The sequence below is a fragment of the Puma concolor genome, chromosome B2 (assembly GCF_028749965.1).
Source record: "Puma concolor isolate L17-30 chromosome B2, mPumCon1.1.hap2, whole genome shotgun sequence".
Lineage (NCBI taxonomy): Eukaryota > Metazoa > Chordata > Mammalia > Carnivora > Felidae > Puma > Puma concolor.
This window is the reverse complement of record NC_141671.1, coordinates 23,590,157-23,609,994: the sequence shown is the minus strand read 5'-3', so window position 1 is coordinate 23,609,994 and position 19,838 is coordinate 23,590,157. Positions and strand designations below refer to the sequence as shown.

The window sequence follows — 19,838 nt, the reverse complement described above, 5'->3', positions numbered from 1 at the left end:
GGAGGGTTACTTTACCTGGAAAAGTCAAGTCAGAAAATCTTTTCACAAGGAAGTTCTCAGAATGCACAAGAGTTAATCAGGCAGAGAGTGGAAGGGCTTCCCTTGGGTGAGGGAGCTGTGTTTGCATGGATGCGTACTTCTGTCTGGCTGATGCTCTGGGAGAGGTAGTTGATGGCAACACATGGGGTAGGTCAAATATTCAGGAAATAAATTATGAAGATAAAAGACGTCAGATTGTTTGGAAAAGTTTTAGAAGAGTGACCTTATGAGACTTGTATTTTAGATAATTTTGACAGTAGGCTGGAGAGCTGGTCAGAGCCACATGTGTTGATTGGAGACAGAGAACTGCACTTGTGTATTTTGGTAATGAGAGATGATTTATGTGAGAAATGATGGGAAGACCTGGACTAGCAGTAGTGGAGGAGATTGAAGGGGAGACACAAATCCTAGAGATTGGAGTTTAGAAGCCCATTGACTGCTTGCATATCAGGAATAAAGGACAAGGACTAAAGGATGCCTTCCATTTTTCTGGATTGAATAATCAGGTGGTGGTTGGTAGCATTCACCCATGTAGGAAGAGCATGAGCTTATATTAGATTTTGGATGTGTTGAGTTTAAGGTGCCTTGGCAACACCCAGGCGGGGAAGTCCTGCATGTGTAAACTGGAGCTCATGAGGGAGACCAGAGATGGAAATACGGAGATCTGACAGAACTTGACACATAATTGGTAACTGAAGTCAGTGGTATTCAAAAGGGACCAAGAATGGTATGTAGTAGATATAAAAGAGAACAGGGCTGAAGATGGGGTCACTGACTAATAGGGATGATTGGAGGATATGAGTCCTTGAAGGAGATTGAGTAGGAGTGTTCAAAGAGGTAGGAGGAAGGTCAGGAGAAAGGCCAAAAAAACTGAGGGAAGGCATGCTTTGGAAGAGGATGTGACCAGTAATGTCAAATGCTACAGAGACCTCAAGTGAGATAAGCACTGAAAAGTAACTGGATTGAATAACTGGAAGGCCTTTGGAGACACTACTGAAAATATTTCTATTGCAGTGGGACATAGAACCTATAGTTCATTGGGTTGAGGAAATGAAGATAGTATGGACTTAATGTTTAAGCCTCAGTGCCTTCTTAAGAAATAGGGAGATAGACAATGCCAGAGGGGACTTGTAGCTGGATGGGTTTGTGGGTGCTTGTTGTTGTCATGGAAGAAACTTGAGCATTTTTGTATGTTGAAATTAATTAGCCATAATGCTTTGGCCTGCGCAAGCAGAAAGATCCTTTTTCCGTTGAAATAGGATACAAGCAAGAAAGATGGATGCCAATGAGGTGAAGATTGAGTGTGTGCTAGGAGAAGAGAAGGTGAGAACTGGAAAGATTATTACTTGGTCATTCTGTACCTCCCCATAAAGAAAGATAAGTTATTTAAAACCAAAAGAAAGCCATGTGGTTTTTATGATGAAGAAACTAGTTTCACTGCATAGAAACTTGGGTGATTTATAAGTCTTTAAACCCCAGTGGAGGAAAAGTTATTACTTAATAATATCATAGACATTCACTTTTATTTAAAGAATCCTGGTAGAAGACAAACTGGAAACTCCATGTGCTGTTTTTTTCTTCTACCAGAGGGTTTACTCAAATTATATTCCTGTCATTGGCATTTTGGAGCTTGCGGACAATAGCACTGTTACAACATGAATTTTTAGAGCCAATTTTGACCACAGTGAAGTGACTTTAAAGGCTGAAGGTCAAGAGTATGATTGATTGGGTGATTACAGTTCCTTTTAAAACAAATTAGAGGTGGCAGGTTTGCCATGGGCGAAAAGTACTGCAAGGAAATGAATCTCATCAGCATTTAAAACTTCTTAGATCATCAAAAAAGAGTTTAACGTTTAAAATATAGATACACACACACACACACACACACACACACACACACACACGCACACACAGGAATGACTTGCATTAGTAAATCTAGCCTGATTTTTCTGTTAAATAATGTATAGGCACAAATTGGGTATGTTTTTTATTTTTAATGTAGGGACTGGTACCTTAAATGTTGAATGCATTTATCAGTTCAATTTATTTACCTTCTTTGTCTTTATATTTGGGGTCTTCTCAGTGATTGGATTTGTAGTTAGTCATTTGTGTTTGGGATTCCTGGTTTAGAAGGAGGCAGGGGTACAAGAAGGAATAAGGACTAGCGTTAGGAAACACTTCCTTCCCCAAAGAAGGGACAAAGCATGGAGAAGGATATGTGGGGGTGTCTCTCATCATGGAGCAAGATGAGATGGTGGTTTTGGAGAACGAATATTTCTTAGGAAACCAATATGTGTTAGACACCAAGCTATGCACTTTCATGTATGCTACATTCTTACAATTATCTTGGCAAGGTAGATATTGAAATTATTTGTAGTTTCAAAGGAAAAAATAAAAGGAGGTGAGAAGATGCCAGAAAAGAACTTTTAAAAGTAACAAAAAGTAGTGATGATGATGATGATGACAGTGATTGTTACAGATGAATGTTGCTTCAGTGTAGCCAATTGTGGTGCTTTTATTCTGATATTTTAGAGAGAGAATGTAGAGTCTTTGGCAGAGTGAAAAACGTTAATGTTGGTTATTAAGCTGGTTATATGAGGGCTAGTTGAACTCTCTACTTTTGTATACTTGGAAGTTTTCATACTGATAGTTTTTTTAAATGATCGAGCAAAGAAGTAAAATAGTCTTGGTTTTGACAGAAAGTGGGAGAACATTTATGAATAGCAGGGAGACTTTCCTTCTTTTTTCTATCAGACATAAGTGACAGCATTAGCCTTTGAACCCATTTTTTGAGGCAGAATTACTGACAATCCATTTAGGAAATGAAGACACTAAAATCAGGGTTTTTTTTTTTTTTTTGATTTGTTTTGTTTTGTTTTATTTAAATGTGGTCATCTCAGCTTTATGTGTGAAAACTGTGAAGTTAGGTGGTTTCTTCATCTTTATCTGATTGTGTGAAAGTTTTGTCCCAGGGAAGCAGCATTTATATTACAAGGAAGGCCTGGACTGGAACTGTCTCATTGCAGAAGGTATACAGCTCCAAGCGGGGAGGGGATCAGAATGTAATCAGTGAGCATCTATTTCTGTAGTACACAGTAGTGGGGACTGGAAGGAGCAACAAAAGCAGGAAAATAAGATAGTAGCTAATATTTATGGAGGGTTTACTCTGTGCTGGGCACTCTCTATACACTTTACTTATATTTAATCTTTACAATGTCTCTAGAAAGTAGGGACTATTTATTCTTTCTTATTTACGTTTATTTTTTTATTGTGGCAAAATGTACAAGACATAAAAATGACTGTCTTAACTATTCTTAAGTGTACAGCTAAGTGGCATTAAGTACATTCACATTGTTGTGTAAACCATCACCCCATCCCTCTCAGAACTTTTTTGTCTTCCTCAGACTGAAACTCTGTACCCATTAAATACTAACTCCTAATTCCTACCTCTGGACCCTCCCCACCCTGCCTCCCCTTCCCTCCTCTGGCAAGCCCCTGGCTACCACCATTCTACTTTCTGTCTCTATCAATTTGACTATTCTAGGGACCTCACATAAGTGGAATCATACAATGTGTGTCAATTTGTGACTGGCATATTTCAGCATAACATCCTCAGGGTTCATCCATGTTATAGTCTGTGTCAGTTTCCTTCTTTGTTAAGGCTGAGCTGTATTCCATTGTACACATGTGCCACATTTTGTGCAATTATATGTCCATGTCCTCTTGGGTTGCTTCTACCTTTTGGCCCATGTGAATATGCTGCTATGAACATGGGTGTAGAAATATGTTTGAAATCTTGCTTTCAGTTCTTTTGGGCATATAGCCAGAGGTAGAATTGCTGGCTCATATGGTAATTCTATGTTTAATATTTTTAGGGACCGCCATACTGCTTTCTACAGTGGCCTCACCAGTTTGCATTTCCGTCAGTGGTGTGCCAGGCTTCCTATTTCTCCAGATCGCAGGTAGGTATTATTCTTATTTTAGTATTACAGAGGAGGAAGAGAAGTGCAAAGGTTGAATGGGCTCACACAGCTAACATGTGCAGATCTGAGTTGAACCCTGTAGTCCAACTCAGAACCTTTGTTATCCAGGTAAGATGGGGCCCAGAGAGGCTCAGAGACATGATTAAGGGCACTATGCCTAATAGACTATCCAAGCCTGGATTCAGACCCAGGCAGTTAAGCACTGTTAGATTTAGTGGTTAGTTTTTCTTTTCTTTTTCCTTGTTTTGTTAAAAATGGTCTTTAAAACAATTCCACATTTTGTAGAACGATACTAATTTTTGAATATCTCTAAATAGTTTTTTTCTGCCATTCTAAATTTATACTTTAAACTGTTATTTAAAATAACCATCTTAAGAGATGTATGTGGTATGTTCTGTTTTCTTTTTATTCGGATTTCTTGGGCAATATTTTGCCTTTAAATGTTTTGAATAAATATGAAATGATTTTGGTGGAATTTTTTATACATCTTCACTCTGCCTCCTCCTGCCAGAAAGTTTGCCTTCAAATAAAACCAAGCAAAATTATCTCAAGCCAGATTTAAATTGGGGGGAAACAACGAGGGTATGACAGTGAAATTTCCAGCTTTCTCACCAGAGGAGCTAGGAAGTGTACTTATTTTTTTAATCCCCGTGTGTGTTTTGCTAAGAGGTGTGCATTCTCCCTCAGAGAGTAGTCATCTAAGGGGGTGTTGTGGCATTCTGAAAATAGTGCCCTTCCTTGGTAATGCTGGCTCAGGGTGGCCTATCTCCAGAACCTCTCCTGCCACTGCCAGGGAGGCCTCCTGTGAAAACAACAGATCTAGGGGCCTCTTTGACCCTGTTCATCTAGGCAGGCCATCTGGGTGGGTGACTTCTGTGCTTCATTTTAAGACTGGGTGGCTGGGTGTGCATGGCCTTAAGTGCCCTCCCACGTTTGGGGGTAATGGATTGTATAGTATAGCATTATACCGGGTGTTGGCTTTAGATAGAGACTCCTGGTCCCCTTGTATCAAGGGTCCACCATCGGCGAAGATGAACAGTCTGATCTGGAAGGTATCTTTAGAATAGTCACTAATTCAGTGGTTCCTAACCTTGGTTGTACACTGCACTCCACCTGGGGAGCTTGAAAAAATGATGCCTTAAAAAAAAAAAAAAAAAGAGGGGCGCCTGGGTGGCGCAGTCGGTTAAGCGTCCGACTTCAGCCAGGTCACGATCTCGCGGTCCGTGAGTTCGAGCCCCGCGTCGGGCTCTGGGCTGACAGCTCAGAGCCTGGAGCCTGTTTCCGATTCTGTGTCTCCCTCTCTCTCTGCCCCTCCCCCGTTCATGCTCTGTCTCTCTCTGTCCCAAAAATAAATAAATGTTGAAAAAAAAAATTAAAAAAAAAAAAGAAAAAAAAGAAGAAAAAATGAGGCCTGAGGCCCACTTCAGAGATTCTGATCTAACTCGTCTGGTGGGTGCCCTGGCCATTGGGATTTGTAAAAACGCTCTACGGATAATTCTAATGTATGGTTAAAGTATAGGATTGTTGTTCTGATTTCTCTTGAGTACCTGTTTCTTTGGGCTCTAATTAAGATTTCTACCACCACAGAAGATACAGAAGGTCTTTTCTCTAGTTGTCCTTATTAGCAAGGTTTGCTGGAATATATTTCTTATAGACAAAGGGACTCTCTTCTGTTTTGTTTATCTGTGGTTGAAATTTATTTTCATATCCTTATGGAGTATGTATGTCTTCATATTCACACAATGTTGTGCTGTTTGCTGTGGAGGACAGATCTTATTCTGCAGAGGCTTGAGTTTAGGAATAGAGAGGAAAGACAACAATTTGTTTTCCAAGATTTCAACGCAAGCTCCAGGTCGCTGAGTTCTAATGGCAGTTTCATTTTGTAAACTGAAGACTGTTGTGACATCGGAGCTGATGTTTCTGCAGTTCTGGAAGTCTTCTCATTTAGACCCTTAGTACCTGTAGTGCCTGCCGGCCTGTGCATTTAGACACTCAGCCGTATCATTACTTTGGGAAATCTGGCTGTATCTGAGTAAACTGCACAGTCAGTCTGGTTTAGAGGAATGTTTTGTCTGAGCCTCTCCTGGGCCGTTTTGAGTTTATTTAAAAAGGCAGTGAAGGATCTGGCACCCTCCTCCCTGTGTTGTACTGTGGCTTTAAGATTATTTGGTTGAAACTTCATCAAAGTCCAGAGATGAAATTTGGGGTTTGGGGAACCAAGTATTCTCCTTGCTTTGATTTTGTTTTAAAAATGAGTATTTAGATGTAAAATTTTCTAACTTCGTCATTGTTTGTATTCTGTGTGTTTATGAGAGCTCTGTCAGCGGTTGAAGCAGAAAGGATATATGACCTGTGGTGCTTTTCCTGCTGTGTATCAGAGACCTCACTTAAGGGTAGAAAATGTTTGTGTTACTCCAGTAGTGGAGGACAAGGACTTCCTGACCCACTCTGAAACCTTGCAGATACGGGCAGAGCAGAGAAATCTGTACAGGTATATGTGTATGCACTTAGGTATATATGTAGTATAAGCATACATGATGTTATGTTTATTTGTATTCATACATAGCTGCTAATTCAGAGTGATGCAGGAAATTCTCGTAGGGACATCTGTCATTCATCCTCCTTGGTTTTTTCAAAGAGAGGCACATTTGGGTTTGATCTAGCATTCACATTTAGATAATTTCATAATGGTTGTGGGGGCTGGAGTGGGGAGGTGGCTGTCTTCTCCCATTCGTGTGGATTTCTCCTCTTAAGTTCATTACCTTGGTGACAGGTTTGTGTGGAGGGGTGGAGTGAAGGCCTGATGGGTGAGGGGGACTCATTGCTCAGATCAAAGGCAAGGGCGTCTGTTCATTTCTGATGTCTTAGAAAATGAAGGCTGTGCTCCCCTGCAAGGACCTGAAGGGCATCTTGGATCAGTTGGAATGATTTTTTTCTGCTCTGTACTCTCATTTGATTCTCCATCACCTTCCCTCTAATTATTCCCTGGTTGTTGACCTCCAGGGGCTAATTAGTTACACATGTCACTAAGAAAAGGTCAAGGGTTGTAACAATGGGGCACTTAATTTTCTGTCACCTTAACTTAGTTTTAACATGCCAGATGTTTGAAATGAAAAGGCAGCAAATTCTCTTTAACAACATGTGGAGAAGGATGTTCTTCCGGCCCCTTCTTCTAGTCCCAGTGCCCCCTCAGGGGCTTTCAAAGCCAGGACCATTTCTAAGGGGAACAGTTCAGAAATGGTTCCCTTCCCTCAATGATAGTTTGTGGCATCTTCATATAGGAAGTGTAGAATCAAATTTTATATTACGGTAGGATGGGAGGGGCCACAAATATAACAGTAAAACCATGGTGTTTTTTTTGTAAAACTAACAAACGTTCCAATCTTATTGAAAATGGGGATTATTGGGGGCGCCTGGGTGGCGCAGTCGGTTAAGCGTCCGACTTCAGCCAGGTCACGATCTCGCGGTCCGGGAGTTCGAGCCCCGCGTCGGGCTCTGGGCTGATGGCTCAGAGCCTGGAGCCTGTTTCCGATTCTGTGTCTCCCTCTCTCTCTGCCCCTCCCCCGTTCATGCTCTGTCTCTCTCTGTCCCAAAAATAAATAAAACGTTGAAAAAAAAAAAAAAAAAGAAAATGGGGATTATTACACAAAAGTAAAGCTAGTGTCGGATGCTTACAGTGAGCCATTCACTTCCTCTATGTCAGTCAGTCTCTGTTAAAAAACCAAGATGAGTAAGACATGGTCCCTCCCCTCTAAGAACTTAGTGAGAAGCTCCTTGTGCCATTTATCTTCTTAGCTGTACACTCTTCCATCGTTACCAATCATGCCCATCTCCTTCCTTGTCCACTTATAAATGCCAAGATGACAGTTTTGTCACATCTTGGTGCCCTTTCTTTTTGGAATGCAGGGTGCTCTTTTCATTGTGGCACCTGCTACTCCTATGTGTGGTCCTAACATAGTGGTTTCAGGTACCTCTCCCCACCTAGATCTGTGTTATCACAAGAACCCGAAGTGACTTGGGCATACAAAATGGTTCTGCTTCAGTTGGGCTAAATGGGTCCCGAGAATCTACGTTTCTAAGGAATGCCCACGTGATGCCAATGCTTGTCTATGCACCACACTGGGGATAGCAAGCCTTTACCCTAGAAAGCCTACTTAATCTATGCCAGTGCCAGAGAGAAGCAAAGATGTTTGACTTGTCTGCTAATGTGGGATAGCATACATAGCTAACCAAATACGTCTACCTAAATACTCTCATGGGGAGTCAAAGTTAAAAAATGTACCTGTTTGCTAGGTGCTAGATAGAGCTCTCAGAATTTTGTTAATATACTTGATACAACAGTTTTATATCTGTTTTATAGATGGGAAAATTGAGGCGCAGAGGGATTAAGTAGCTTGACCAAAGTCACATTAACTAACAGGTGAAAGAACAGGGCTTTGAACGCAGGCAGTATGACCTCACCATCCCAGCTTTGAAAGGATTGCTGTGTGCTTCCTCTTTGTCTAAGGTGTTATATCTGTGGGAAAGTGGAGTCAGATCATGGCTCAGAAATGAGTGTCTCGGTTTGGATAGTAGGGTTCCAGAGGGCAAGCTCTTTCCAGGTGTGTGGTTGGTATAAGGTATAACCAATAGAGAGTGGGCCATGCTATTCATGTTTAATGGGCAGGAGTAGTAGAGGAAGGGAGACAGGCCAGATGCTAGTAGTTGAGGAACAAGAGGGCATGTGTAGCAAACTTATTTTAGCATTACGATGCATCTGATACTATGGTTTACATTCGTTATTTCTTTTGAAACTGATAATGATCTTATGGTACAGGTACAGATTTTAAAGATAAAGGAACTGAGGTTTGGACAGATTAAGTAATTTTCCCAAGGTCTACAGAGAGGAAGGTAATATAATTTTAAATTTGAAGTCAGTTGCTCTGTGGCCTTCCAGGGCAGGGCCTTAGAGTAGAAATTAAAATATAGAGGGGAGGTTAGAACTTGGTTGTTGACACTGCATTGTAAATGAGGTGCTTGGCCAACAGGTAAGTGCAAGAACACAAGAGCTGCAAAGCAGAGAATCTACAAGACTCACTCAGTGTTGGCCCTTTAAAACTGGCCTGGGGTCCCCCAAGATCTCCCAGTGTAGGGCTGGTCCCCAGGCTGGACACAGGGCTGAAACTGCATGTAGGGTTGAATGGCTCCAAGTTTAAATCCGTTTCCATCTGGTTAGGATTAAATATTCTTCCTGACTTCCTGCTTCCTTCATCCCTGAGTCAGCCCAGGAGAGGCCAGTCCTGCTCTTACTTTGACTCCTGTCCCTGGGACACACACCCTCTGCTGCCACACTCTGCTTCCCTACAAGTGACAGATGTTTCTGCTTTCTTCCTCCCATCTTTCTGATTATTACATTTCTTGCCACAGACATTCCTCATTGCTCCAAATGTGAAAATCCGAGCTTATTTCCTTTAAATGAATTATTGTACAGCCTCATATGACCCCATATAAATCTCTTTAACAGAGAACTAAGCTGACAGCATGTGTGGTGTGCTTGGGGAATTCTCTGCCTCAGGATGCTCATAATGGAGGGAGTTGAATGGGGTTAGCTGGTGGGCACTGCTCATTTTTTTGGTAATCGTTGACAATATGGGACACCTCCAGAAGGTTCTCCATGAAGCTGCTCTGTGCATACGAATTCCAGACCCTCATGCAGTGTGAAATGCCTCTGGTCCCCTTCCTCTCTGGGTAAGAGAGCAGGCTTTACTCTCTGATGTGGCCCCTTTCCTCTTTATTCTTAAGATTAAAAGCCTGCCTTCCATTTTTTTCAAAAGGATTCTCTCTCTCTTTGTTTTGTAAATGTTTATTTTGAGAGATGACAGGGATAGAGAAAATCCCAAGCAGACTTCATGCTATCAGTGTAGAGCCCAATGTGAGGCTCGATCTCACGAATCATGAGATGATGACTGAGCTGAAATCGAGTCAGTCACTTAAGGGCACCTGAGGGGCGCGTAGGTGACTCAGTTGGTTAAGTGTCCGACTCTTGATTTTGGCTCAGGTCAAAATGATCTCTCTCTCCCTCTCTATCCCTCCTCCGCCTGCCTGTCTGTCTCTCAAAATAAATAACATTGAAAAAAGAGTCTGTTGCTTAACTGACTGAGCCACCCAAGCACCCCTAAAAGAATACTATATGACAAAAAGATAAGAAATAAAAAGGGAAAAAAACACCTCCATTTACCATCCTAAAACAGTGATTATCAGTTTTTAAACTTTTCTGCAATGATTTTTACATATTTGTGCCTGTTGTTTTCTGTCTGCATTCCCCTTTATTGCTACATAATCTACATCATTACCATTTTAATGGTTGCATAATATTCTGTTGTGGTACTGTACCATTAATTATTTAGCTCTGTTGTTGACAAGTACATTGCTCCCACCTTTTCACAATTATTAATAACACCATAAGGTATATCTTTGTGCGTGTAAGTATTTCCATATTTTGAATTAGATTCTTATGAGAGAGTCCCAGGTGTGGCATTACTAGGTCAAAGAGTATGAAGAATTTTATGGCTTCTAAAACATATTGCCTGATTGCTTTCCAGAGGAATGGAACCAATTTACCATGCCATCACAAAGTCATTTGTTTCCCAGATGGCTAGCCAGGGTTAGGGATGTGGCCTCTCAGAGTAGGAGAGGAGAAGGGTGTGTGTGTGTGGGGGGGGTGTGTGTGCATATGCACGTGTGCACGCAAAACTCATGGATTCCTGTGTGTGTTGATTTAAGCCTCAATGACATTATGCATTATTCTTGTTAATAGGAATATATTAGGTGTCTAATGCCAGTGTAGTAATTGTCCAGTTCAGTGTTTAGTATTGCAGTGTGTTAGACAAGGAATAAAGCAACTTATGTGTATTTCCTGTTTCTCTGGAATTTTGAAAATTTTTAAAATTGGCAAAGGTTAGTTAACAATCTTTAGCCACTGTGATGAGGTTCTTAGTGGCCCTCTCCTTTCTGAGAATACCTAATGATTTGGAAGTGAAGGTGGAATTTGAAGGAGTCCTAGGACAGGTAGGGGAGGGATCTGGGCATATGCTCAGGAGCAGGCCTACCTGGGCAGCAAAACTTACCTCACCTGATAACTACAGTCTATCAGTTCCCTCACCTGATAACTACAGTCTTTCATAATGGAATGCTTGTGTTGAGGATTTTGAGGTCTTATCTAGGCCTCAGCTGGAAAGGTACTTTGCTTCATTAGTAATTTGTTCTAGATCTGTGCCATTACAGTTTCCTCTAATTCTTTGTTTCCCATTGGACTGTAAACATTAAATGCCTTAAAGAGGGACTGTACTTTTTAAAATCGTTACTTTTTATACCTGTCCCCTGGATTGTCTAGCATATTATTTTGTATGTTATGTATATAGTGGTGGCTTTGTGTCATCTGACTGACTGAATGAATGAATGAATGAATGGGGGAAATGAAGGCTGCATCCTTGTGGTCCCAGGAGTTCTACCAAAGCCTTGCAGTGACCTGACAGGACTGCACTGGTCCTGGGTTCTCATGTAAAACCTGCAGCAGATCTCCCAGGGGTAAAGGAGGAGGACACTTTGGTGGAGAAATTACCTGACAAAGGTAATGCTGGAAAAGACCTCTCACTTGTGTGTTTTACTTCCCACATCATCTCACAGGATCTCCTTGTTCAACAGATGAAGAAACCCAGCCTGGTAAGGCCAAGTGTCTTCCTCAAGATCATACAGATAGTGGATGACGACTGGGAACTCAGACCTGGTCCTTTGGTTCCTGCTCTGGTGTCCCTTCCACTACATGGTGTTGACAGAACTTAGGTCACTTGTTTTGCTACTCCTATCCCCCCATACCCTCACCAGATCTATGTTTGGAGTTTACTTTGCCATATGCCCACATTTCCCCTCTTGTAGCTGCACAGATGTGTTAAAGAGATTGTGACCTTGAGGCAATAGTCAGATAGGGTCCAGAGCCATAGAGGTCAAGGGATAGCGCGGGATCCAAATTCAGTTTCATACAAAATTACAGCTTTGCGTTATCTCTGGATTTGAATATAAACTTTTTATTTCAGAGGAAGAATGCTCAGTGTTAGTTGTGGTACATGATTTGAGTGTGTATTTGCTGCAATTGTGACCCTAATAAAACTCTGATTATGATTCATACATGCGGAGTAGAGATTTAAGGTTGTCAAGGGAGCATTAACTTTGAGTTTCTTGATTTCTCTTGTGTGACTGAAATCTAAACCTCAGTGTTGCATCGTCTGTGTGGTGTTTTTTCTTCCTTCCTCTTTGTAACCTCTCATCCTGAATGTGACAAGCACATTTGTTTGCACAGTTGAAGTTCTAAAGCTAAAGGCTTTAATAGTGAGGGAAGTGCCCGTGGTGAATGCCAAATGGCACCACTGAGGAGACAAAGCAGGAGGGAGAATGAACAGTCTCCGGGTCCTTCTAACAGCCATGTGATGTCTGCCCTGGGATTCGAATGATTTGTGGATGACTACAGCCTGCTCAGTCTGCAATGGCTTGAGGCCTCTCGAAATTGATGTTAACCACATAAGCTGTCAGTAGTTATAGCTACTGGGTAATTGGGTTTGAAATTTATGAGTATTTACATTTCAGAGGGCTTTTACTGTGTTTCTATAACTTTGGGGTAGAAATGTTTGTCCTTGGTATGACTAAATAGCTTACTTTATGCATGGTGCCACTGTTTAAAACTGTCTCAGAGTGTAAACCACTTTTTTCCTGGGAGAGCACAAAGATAATCTTGTTAATCCTATTTGTCGACTAGTGGACAGGATGGTTTCTAGCTCCATACTGCTTTCTGTGCAATAACCAGTAATATGGTTATACAGTAAAAGAAGCTAGAAGATTCTTAACACTGTGGATAAACATTTTGTTACAACTTGCTGAGGTAGGCACTTTTTTACTTTGTTTGGTCTCAAAGGGACTAATTTTTTTTTTTTTTTGTTTGTGATAGGAACTATAAGCTTGTTCTCAAAAATTTAGAAAATGAGGAAAAACTGAAAGAAGAGAGAAAATTAACCCAAGTTCCTTCTAGTTGAATGCAAGCCACTTATAATGTTTCAAAATTGTCTGCCATTCCTTTCCTATATGTAATTTTTATGTGCTTGTAATCAGTCTATTTATGCAAGTGTTTTTTCTTTCTACTTAATGCATGTTTTTCCTTGTTATATAATTTCCTTTACAGATACCTGAATTTTTCATGAGGAGGCAGTTACTAAAATATTTGCTTATTCTGGCAGTGTCTGGACCACAGGCTCAGCCCTTTTTCATCAGTGGGGTTTTGCACTGCCCCTCAGTCATGGAGACAGACCTGGGTGCAATGTCTGTTCAGTCAGTAGTGATGGGCTCCCTCTTTCTTCTGAGAGAAATTGATTGGCACAGCTCCAGTATTTTCCCAATTACAAATTATCCTCTAGTGAGCTTTTTATGCATGAAGCTTGGTATGTATTTAGGATTAGTTCTTTAGGGTGTTTTCTCAGAGTTGAATTGCTGGTCAAAAAAGATAAAACATTTTGATGTTACAGACACACACACACAAAACATATACACAGGGTTTTATGTTGTATAATATTGTATATATTGTTTTCCATAAGTTGATACTACGAATGCCAAACATTGGAAACTAACCACACACTGCACATTAATGTTGGTTATTATTGCTGTTTAAGCTTTGTTAACTTGATAAACAAAATAATAGCATTGAGTTTTTAATTTTTTGTTTGGTTGCCAGTGAGTTTGAACATTCTGGCATATATTTGTTAATTATTTGATTTCCTGTTTTATGAATTACCTCAGCTCAGCTTACAGTTGTGGATGGTGGTTAGGAAAGGGTGGTGCCTGTGGGAATCTTAAAGGGCGGGTGGTTAGAACACAGAGCTGCCCTGCACACTTGGTTTTGGGAGGACAGGATCCCACATTGTGCTTTATCTTCTGCCTTACCTACACCCTACTCACATTGCTTCAAGATATGAGAATCTTTTAAGACTGAAGTAAAGGAAGGGGTGCCTGGCTGGCTCATTCAGTAGAGTGCGCGACTCTTGGTCTTAGGGTTGTGGGTTCAAGCCCCACACGGGGTATAGAGATTACTTAAAAATAAATCTTTAAAAAAAAAGTCTAAAAGGGAGAGTGTGAGGTTTTTATTTTTATCAAAAAAATGGGGCATGGATGTGAGAATTTTTTTACTTTTTAAATGTAGCCTGCTATAAAATTATTCTTCTTCCATTAATTCTTTTCTCAGTTTATTGAGTATCTACTGGGCCAGGTATTCCTAGCTGAGGGAGCGTGCCATATAATGGCCTCAAGGCAGAAAGACAGTGGTATGTCCTGGGAAGGCAGACAGAGCCTGGCACCCAGATGGTAACAAAACAGATAATGGGTGAGGTCACAGAAGCGGGAAGGAGCCCAGTGATGTGGAGATTTGTAGGTCCTAGTGAATGCTGAGGGTGAGCACTGAAGGATTTGAGCTGCACGGCTGTGGTTCTGTGTTACTCTCTAGAAGGATCACTGTAGAAATGGATTGGAGGTAGGCAAGAGAGGAAGCAGTGAGTCTCATTGGATGCCTACCAGTGTAGTCTAGGCATGAGATACTGGTGGCTTACATGCCCCTGCTTCTTAAACCATCTGTGGCAAAAGATCATAATTTTTTATTTCTATTCTGTTGTTGATTTTTGTAAATTTTGAGAAACGTGAATTATTGGAAGAACGTGGCAGCCTAATTGTTCCAAAAGGATTTTTGTACCTACTTTTTTGTCCTTTCCTACCATAGGTTGGCACTAGGCACCTGCAGACCCCCCTTTGTGTAGCCCCCATTGTGACTGCTGTTCTAACATGCAGTACTACATCAGGCACTTTGTATGCATGGGGCAGTGGTGCACTGTTAACATTCTGTGCCAGTCAGTGTGTTGTGTACAGGATAAACAGACATGAAGTCAGCGGGGTCTCTGCCTTCTCTGATTCTGTAGTCTAGCTGAATTAGGGAAGAAGTAGATGAACCTGGGGTAGATGCATTAGGACTTACTGGTGGATTAGACATGGAAGATTTTTTTTTTTTTCAAAGTTTATTTATTTTTGGGACAGAGAGAGACAGAGCATGAACGGGGGAGGGGCAGAGAGAGAGGGAGACACAGAATCGGAAACAGGCTCCAGGCTCTGAGCCATCAGCCCAGGGCCTGACGCGGGGCTCGAACTCACGGACCGCGAGATCGTGACCTGGTTGAAGTCGGACGCTTAACCGACTGCGCCACCCAGGCGCCCCGACATGGAAGATTTAAGGAGAAGTAGGAATCCAGGCTGACTGGCAGGAGCGAGGGTTATCGTTAAGACCTGGGGTGCGTGAGATTCATTTTAGCCTCGAGCTTTTTTGTTTAAAGAGAGGACATACTAATTTCTTAACAGCAAAATGATTTACATCTGATGCAGATTTGAAATGATTTCCAGGATGGGGCGCCTGGGTGGCACAGTCGGTTAGGCGTCCGACTTCAGCCAGGTCACGATCTCGCGGTCTGTGAGTTCGAGCCCCGCGTCAGGCTCTGGGCTGATGGCTCGGAGCCTGGAGCCTGTTTCCGATTCTGTGTCTCCCTCTCTCTCTGCCCCTCCCCCATTCATGCTCTGTCTCTCTCTGTCCCAAAAATAAATAAAAACGTTGAAAAAAAAATTAAAAAAAAAAAAAAATGATTTCCAGGGAAGAAATCTAGATGGCTGGGGGATAGGGGTGGGAGGGAGCTTTACCTTTTAATTTATATCCCTTTGTATCTTTTTAATTTTGTAGTGTTTCTGTATATTACCTATCCGACAAAATATGTTTAAAACTAGGTTTTTTACAACAGCTGTGGATAAACTTGGAATAAGAAATGTGGAAGAGTTATATGATGAAAACTTTAAAATCAAAGGGCTATGATAGGAGGGTTGAAGAAATGGAAAAAGGAAGAGTTTAGAAAGGAAGGCTCAATATTGAAAGGGGTCAGTTCTCTAGAAATTTGTAAAATCGGTGCTTTCCCAATTCAAAAGAGTTTTGTTGTTTACGGAGGGAGTTGGCAAATGATACAGAATTCATCTGCATGAATGAGAAAAACCTGGGAAATTCTGGAAAATGAAGGAGCAGCACCTGGACTTACTGTTTGTTAAGATACATTATGAAGCTATCATTACTTAAACGCTGGAACTGGGTAACTTCAACTTCTTGCTACAAAAGAAGAAATAGGCAGACAGATCAACAGAACAAAATAGTATCCAGAAGTAAACCTGAAATGGACCTGAAATTGGATTATGATAATGATGGTTTTCAAACCACTGTAGAAAATAGATTTTCCAATAATTTAAATGTTCAGGGAAACAAGATTAAACAAAATGCATTTTTTTCTCTTTCATTCTTTACACCGAGGTGAATTCCATATAGATCAAAGATTAAAGAATGAAAATACAAAGAAGTAAAACTGTAAGAAAACATGGATGGACTTATTTATAATTTTGGAATGGTGAAGACCTTTCTCTAAGCCATATATTTGTAACACACGTGGCTAAGAAAGAGTTGCCAGTAACTATCTTAATTTTAAAACAATTCTTAATTTTAAAAGAATTCATAATGAAAAATGAAATAATGAAAAACTATTAATCCAATAGTGTGTGTGTGTGTGTGTGTGTGTGTGTGTGAAAGAGAGAGAGAGAGAAAGAGAGAGAATTGGTAGTTTAAGAAAAAATATACAATATACAAAATATACAGGTATGTCAATGAGGTATTATTTTTGACCAGTTAGGCAAAAAAAAAAAAAAAAAGAATAATAATAATAAAATTCTAAGCGCTCATGAGAATTTCGGCAAACAGAAACTCTCACCACAAAAACATAAGATATACAGACAGTATCAAAGTAGATTGCGTATGCTTTTTTCCCTAGGAATCCCACCTTTAAAAAATCACCTTCCTTCTGTACTTACACAGTGATGTGCTAAGTTATGTGGGCAAGGATGCTTATTCCAGCATCATTTGCTATAGCAAAAACCTGGGAGACCAGAGCATCTCAGTGTGGCACTGGTTAAATAAATCCTGGCACCCCCAAATGGTAGTATGATCTGTAGCTGTCCAAAGAGTGAGGAGTACGTATAATGTGCTGACAGAGGAAAAAATGCCAGTGTATGTTGTTCTTAAATGAAAAGCAAGATGTGGCCTATGACCCTGCTTATAGAAGTACTCGAAGAGAATGTTTTATAGATAAATAAATCCCCCACTCTTTCCAAAATAGGAAACATTAACTGTTGTAAGAAAGGTGACAAAGTAACTGAGGTAGAGATTGAGGGGGGGTACTGTTGGAATTGTGTGTGTGTGTGTGTGTGTGTGTGTGTGTGTGTGTGTGCATGCTTATAGTCTGTTCAATTATTTTTAACTCAACAGGGGTTATCTGAGTATGAGTTTATAGAGTTTTCTTTCTCTGTATTAGAACATTTATATATCTACACTCCTTAACAAATGTTACGTAGAAAAAATTCTGTAAAACTTTCTTGTAGATTGTGGTATGAGACTCAGATCAACTTAATTTGTTCATCCTGTCCTCTTTAGATATATGAAGCCCTGTTAAGATTGAGACCTTTTCAATTTTTGATCTTGGTGGTTTATCTAACTAAGAAGAGGGCCATCAGCCTCTTTTTAAGCTTAAACATGGTGGGGGGGAGTTGGTGAGAATCTGAAGGTTTTTATTTTTTAATTAAAAAAAAATTTTTTTTAATGTTTTATTTTTGAGACAGAGAGAGACAGAGCATGAGCAGGGGAGGGGCAGAGAGAGAGAGAGGGAGACAGAGAATCTGAAGCAGGCCCCAGGCTCTGAGCTGTCAGCACAGAGCCCGACGTGGGGCTTGTACCACGAACTGTGAGATCATGACCTAAGCCGAGGTTGGATGCTTAACTGACTGAGCCACCCAGGTGCCCCGAGAACCTGAAAGTTTGTAAGTGATGGAACGAGAGGCTCATGATTGGATCTCGCTGTCAGAATGAGAGACAAAAAGCCACTCACAGACTGCCTTCTTGCATAACTGTCATGCATTTCTGATCCATAGTGGTATAACATCTCCATTGTGGCCCCGTGTGAATTTACCCACTGTAGATTTCTTTGGGGGTAAAAGTTAGTTTAAATAATTTTCCATGCATCATAGGGTCTTCTGAATGTTAATGGGTTTTATGCAATAAACATATTCATCCACAAACCAAATTTAGGTACATAAAGCTCTTTGACTTCTAATCAGCTTTTTAGATGTGTGCAATGTCTGAAACTGGTAGATAATTTAGAAAAAAGCACATGATTTGGGACCATCTTCTGGAAGCAATTCAGATTATGAATGAAGCTGCAATCCTTGTGAATGTGCCTTTAATTCAAAAGTGATGCAGTTTCATTCATGGCATTTATTTATCCCCAGAAATTAAAGTATAAAAATTTCAATAAGAATTTCTTTTGGGTTTTGCTTGCTATTAATCTATAAGTCTCATAACTTACATTTGTATAGTATTTTCTTGTGTTCCAGAAGACTTTTTATTTTATTTTTTTACATTCTCACTTATTCTTCCTAACAGGCCCGGGAATAGTCTTTATTATTTGAGGACTTATTGTTTGACATTGGAGGGCAATATCACCAACCTGGAAAAGACGTTAACAATGGTACAGAATATTATAGTAAGACAGGAGAAAGAACTGGGAATATCAAAACTTAAAGATCGGTTTCATTTCTGTAGCTGCTGGGAATGTCCTCTTTGAAGAGGGTTTTGAAAAGTAGGATAATTTCCAGGATGTGCTAGAAATTATGAGGCACTTTATTCCTGCCTCCTATTCCGGCTGTTCTTTCTTAAAGAGCCATCTCTCAAAATTTCAAGACCCCAGTGGCAAGTATTGATTTATCGTTTTTAAGGGATCCAACCTGGACTTGAATAAACAATGGAGTGCCTAGTATGTGCCAGTGCTGGATGTGCTGGAGACAGCTGTTCAACGGCGAGGGCGCAGTCCCTTTCCTTAGGAGCTTCCATCTGATGCTTCCTTTTGGGGATGTGTGGTCACCAAGGAGGATTTGCCCCTGGCTTCCAGAGAACTTGGTGTTTAGTGGGGTTGCTGTCTGATCAATAGGAAGACCCAATGCCGTGTATTCAGTGGTATAATAGGGGAAGCACAAATTGCCAGGGAACCTATAGGCATGGCCTTTAACTGAGATTTGAGAAGAGAGGGAGAGAGACAGAGAGATACAGAGAGAGATTTTGCGTGTGTGTGTGTGTGTACGTGTGTATATTTGGAAGGTGGTAGGAGTGCAGAGCAAGCTTACCAGCAAAATACAAACAACCAATACCCTAAAAACAAATCTCAATGTTATTTAAACAGATAATGGTTAACTAGAGAATCATCTGAATCCCACGTTTGGGGATTCTTGTCTGTGAGGGATATGCCAGACAAATCCCAGGCTAGAATATGCCACAAAATCCTTACCTAGGTCCCAGGTTGTGCACACCCAGAGAGACTGTTGTCAGCTAGTTCTGGTTATGCAGTCACTTATACTTTACTGCTAGTTTTATACTTTCCTTTTTCTTTCTTTCTTTCTTTCTTTCTTTCTTTCTTTCTTTCTTTCTTTCTTTCTTTCTTTCAGCAAAGTATAAAAATTTATTGGATAAAAGCCAAGTGGTTTAGGGCCATACTTTATTGTCTTAGCTGATTCCCAACTGCATTTACCACTTACACATCACAACTTTCACAGCACAGATCTGTATGTATAGCTGTTTAATATGTGCTTTCCTTGTCAGTGACTTGATTGGGTATTTCCAGAAGATAA

At 40.6% G+C, this 19,838-nt stretch overlaps 1 protein-coding gene across 31 annotated transcripts in view; it reads left to right on the top strand.

The window, feature by feature from the left end:
• The window catches only part of FARS2 (phenylalanyl-tRNA synthetase 2, mitochondrial), a 626,558-nt gene that overhangs the window by 53,481 nt on the left and 553,239 nt on the right, over positions 1 to 19,838 (top strand). For 30 of the 31 annotated variants that reach the window (XR_015251092.1, XR_015251091.1, XM_086706386.1 and 27 more), the window contains exon 2: positions 3,915 to 4,001. The exons of the other annotated variant lie outside the window; for it this stretch is intronic. The gene's annotated coding sequence lies outside the window, so the exon portion shown is untranslated. The remainder of the gene's footprint in view (positions 1 to 3,914; positions 4,002 to 19,838) is intronic. 31 annotated transcript variants of the gene reach the window in all.